The 4,724-nt window shown below is 46.8% G+C and overlaps 1 non-coding gene across 1 annotated transcript; it reads left to right on the forward strand.

The window, feature by feature from the left end:
- The first annotated feature begins 1,527 nt into the window (after window positions 1-1,527).
- LOC117863418 (uncharacterized) lies at window positions 1,528-2,818 on the forward strand. Its single transcript, XR_011898850.1, has 2 exons — window positions 1,528-1,905; window positions 2,104-2,818. It is a non-coding gene; the product is annotated as an uncharacterized protein (transcript).
- Window positions 2,819-4,724: the final 1,906 nt, after the last annotated feature.

The following is a 4,724-nucleotide window of genomic DNA, read 5'->3' on the forward strand; positions in this document are numbered from 1 at the left end:
ACATTTTTTTAATCAAGTTAGAAAGCATCTTTATCTAGCTATAGACAATTGTTTGATAAGCTTTACAACGTGTCTAGGTGATAATGACGCTTTAAAGTGTGTCAGACTTTGTATCAATTCAATACGTTTTTCTAATCAAGTCAGAAAGCATCTTTACCTGGCTATAGATAATTGTTTGATACGCTTTACAACGTGTCTAGGGGATAAGGATGTTTTAAAGCACATCAAACTTTGTATCAATATGATACGTTTTTCTAATCAAGTCAGAAAGCATCTTTATCTGGCTATAGACAATTGTTTGATACGCTTTACAATATGTTTAAGGGATAATGATGCTTTAAAGCATCTCTAACTCTGTGTCATTTTGAGACGACTTCAATAGAGTGTTAAAAAATATCATTATATGACTAATAATACTGTAAGCGTGTCTAATATCGTAACATTCTGACATATTTTTGAAATTGTATCAAAAAGCATCTTTACGTGCTGATGTAGAGACGTTTTTAGCATGCGTTACTACTATAGCGTAGCTAAAGGGGGGGTTTTCTAGTAGTGGTGACCCATCCCTTGAACCGGATATGGTGTAACGCTTGACTCGGCGGCAGCAAGCACGGGTCTTGTTAACATGCAGAAGTAACCAAACAATTGATGTAGCGATTGACCCAGCGAGCCTGATGAGTGCTTCACACGCAGAACCCAACAAGGCAATAAACAGATGCCTTCTAGGTTTAACAGTACGGCTTGTGATCCAAAAGAGATCGATGCCTGATTAGAGTTCTTTTACAGTGCATAATACTAGTCTATATTAGTGTTCCCAAATGACTAGTACAAAAATATCCAACGATCAAGATTAATTACATACAACTGAAACCTCCTCAGGCTGCAGCAGCGCGGGGAGCAGCTTCTCGCACGGGCCTGACCTCACTCCAGATAGATTAAAGGCTACATGCTGATGACTGGGTTAGCGATCGCTGAACAAATAAATCATCATAGATAGAACCACCAAGCTGATAACAATTAATCTAGCGTCCCCAGCAGTCAGATCGGACATAATTAAGACAGCGCTAGCAGCAGAGCGGTAGACTTAATAGTTAGTACTCGATGAATTTAGATGCGACGAGATAAAAGGCTCAGTAAAAGCTCAGTGAAGGCTACAAATAATAGGATGTATAGGTAAAAGCTTTGCTGGCGGGCACGGCGACTTAAAAGTTACTCTGACATCCCATTTAGATCGGACCTAACCGAGGTAGCGCTAGCAGCAGTGCAGGATTAAAAGCTTCTGAATCACAGGATTCCTACTTGGGCACATCAAATGACTGATACAGACTTTCCCAATTTATTAACATAAGGAAACTAATCTTTAAGACTTCCTAATTTAACATAAGGAAACTAATCTTTAAGATACAATTACGACCCTACATATCCCATATCTGGTAGGATCGTGCAATGTATAGGCCTTTCCAGAGTTCTTGTCCGATACGCCTTTCCAATGTCTTTATCAGAATATTCTATTCATTATTCCAGGTTTTATAGGATCTTATGGGCGGTTCAACAGTTTTTCTAACTTTAAGTAAACTATATAAACTTGCACATGTCTATTCTCCCCTATAAATATAGACGCCGGCCAGCGGCATTAGCAACTCGAGAGTTGTAGAGCACACGGGAGAATGTCTGGCAACATGAGTAGTAGTCCTGGCTACTTCCTCGCCCTTTCCATCCTGGTCCTCGCCGTCACAACCAACCTGCAGCCGCACCCTGGCTGCGCAGCTGCTAGGGAGTTCCCAGGCGCCAGCTCGCCCGCCAAGCATCAGGCCCCGGTGGCGGTTGGCACCGCCGCCCCGGCCGGGACCAATGGCAACGACACTACCGCCCCACAAGTGGCCGTTCATGGCCGCAGTAGCCCAGGTATGGCATGACTGACAGCCCTTGCTAGCTCGATTTGGGCAAGCCGCATCTCATTTTTCGCTTCCCAACATGACCATGACGTTACATTTCTATCTGTACATTTTAGCAGCAGCTAGCCTTTATCTTTACAACTTTGATGTGGGCTTATTTACATATCTTTTCCCCCTGTTTTATGCCTTTTTGCGTGCCAATTAGCAGGAGGGGGCGAAGGGCAATACATGGACCTCAAGGCCGAGTGCGCAACTCGAGCTCGTGCAGGGTGCAACGTCCCAGGAGGTCCAAAACCCAGACTCCCGACCATTCCGCCCGCAGTAGGTGGTTCTCCAGCAGGCGGTTCAGGAGGAGGATGGATTTCGAAGGTCGTCAATGGTATGAGGAAGAGAATAAAGATTCCTCGTTGATGTCTTCTGCCCGTATTATATGGGAGAAAATCAATATGGTGTATGGGAGTTACTACTGTGTCTGTTACCTAGCTAGCTTGGCATCCGCTTCGGTGTCGGGGATTGAGGAAGGCTCCCTGCTGCTTAATGAGCTAGCCTTCGTCGTTAAATAAAACGTCTGAAATATGCATTTACTAGTACTGTAACGCTGCAGTTCTCTCCTGCGTCCAACAGAGCTGGGGTTGGCTTCTGATTCATGGTGTGGAGTCTTCGACGATGTGGGGCGCGGCGTACTGATCGGACCTGTTGATGAAGGCCCTGCCATTTTTCTCTTGTATTGTTTCTTAGTCTTTTGTTCAGGGGTTGAAAGTTGTAACAAGCAGGGTGTGCTCTGTACAACAGAGGTGTCAGCACTCTATCGCTGTTTATGCCTAAAATGCCTGTATAATATGATGGGGCTTCTGGCCCCTTCCGTTGGGAAAAAAAATTATAGGAACCAGGTGGGTCCTTTTCTCTCGATGCGAGAGCTATCAGATGCATTACCTGCCGCTAGTAGCACAGTTTATCATTTATTCTCCAGGATGTTATTGTCGGGTAACACGGCATGCTACGCATCCATGCAAATCAAAAAGTACTACGAAAACGTGGAATACTTGCACAAAAAGTACTACGAAAACGTGGAATACTTGCACAGGGCAACGGAAGATTTAATTTTGTTAAAGGCATAGGGGTTTCAGGCTCCTAAAATTTTAACTTTTAAAAACTAAACCTTCTAAAAGTTCGTAAAAAAACTGTTTGGTTCCACCTCCTAAAACTAACTAAAGACAATAAATATTATGGCAACCGAAACCATGTTGCCCTTTCCCCCTGCCCCTACTACCCCTGCACACAGAAAACATCATCCCTTCTTGTGCCACCGCTTTCGCTGCAGAGGCCGCCTCTCACCCTTGCCTCTACCTCACGCTCGACGGCAGAGCGCCACTCCTCACCAACTCAGCCTTACTGTGCTGCTAGCGCTCGTGGGAGGCAGTGGTTGCCTCCCCGTCCAGCCTCCTGCGGCGCCTCGACGTTGGCGTCAGTGGCTGTTGGAGGGCGCGGACGGCGAGCGCGATGCCCCAGAAGAAGTGCTTCCCCCCAGAAGCAGAGGACGCTGACGATGTAGTATGTGGTGAGGCAGTGGACCTTGCCGCCGTCCTTCCTCCATGCCGCAGCACCGTAGAACTTCCAGTACGTCTCGGTGAGCTCGGATGCCGGCACGGATGGGTCCTCGGAGCGGTAGACGGAGGGCGGCGGCGGCGCGGGCGCGGGGTCCGGGGAGCCCGCCGCAGGGGTGCTGCCCCATGGCTCCACGGTGAGGTTGGCGTAGCGGCCGATGTTGAAGTGGTCGGCCTAGCGAAGCGGTTGAGGCCGAAGAGCGCGATTGGCGCATCACGTGGGAGAGGAGATCCCGGCGGGTGGCGGCAGCGGGGATCTGGCGGGGGAGCGCCTGGCCGGTGGTTCTTGGCCGCAGATCTAGCGGCGGCGGGGTGGGCGCAAACGGAGTGCACGGGGCGAACGGGTAAGGCGCGGGGGTGGGGACGCGTGCCGTCGGGAGGGGTAGCGGGGGTCGAGGATGGAGTCTAGGATGTCTTAGGAGGGGTTGTCCTAAAACTTTTTAGGAGGTTCTAGGAGATGTGTTTGATTCTCCTAACATTTTTAGGAGGTGGAACCAAATAGGATCGTAGTATAGCTAGCTGATAGTCCATATTGGTGAAGTTACTGTACTCGTATGGGAAACGACGACCCTTCTAAGTGTGCAAACCCACGATAACATGCACCGACCCTAGAGGTTGGCAAGAACCACTATCGAAGAAACGTGTTTTTAGTACGGGCAGGACCTCTGTTTAGTATCGGATTCAAGACCGGTACCGTGAAGTGAATACAATACTAAAAGTATTGAGCATTTATACCGGGTCTCCCATGGGATACTAAAGCATAAGGATTTTGCAGCCAAAAAAATATTTCAAACCACAGGGAGGGTGTCATGCATGAAATATATGCGTGCACGGTGCAGGGTACATTTCTTACCATCTCACCTGCATAGCAAATGCGATTGAGGAAGAGATACTTTCCTTTTGAAGTATTCAAAATTATTTCAAGTTCTGTTAACACACGTACCGGTTGGCAATTATATGAAAACAAAAATGGTATGAATGCCAACAACAAAAGCAACTTTGAATGTTTATTCTATAGGTTTACCGGCATACTTACATAGAATTAAAACCACATGCACATGATGGTAATTAGTACAATACACGTGCTGCCTTAGATACAGTGATGACATTAGGTTGCCCTAAGGTATAGCTATAAAGTTTATGTGGATGTTCCTTTAATATTCTGAGTGAAAATTTACATATAACCATCCATAGCAACAATAAACAAATGCATCACAAAAGCAAG

This window comes from Setaria viridis, chromosome 7 (assembly GCF_005286985.2).
Source record: "Setaria viridis chromosome 7, Setaria_viridis_v4.0, whole genome shotgun sequence".
In the NCBI taxonomy this organism is placed as follows: Eukaryota; Viridiplantae; Streptophyta; class Magnoliopsida; order Poales; family Poaceae; genus Setaria; species Setaria viridis.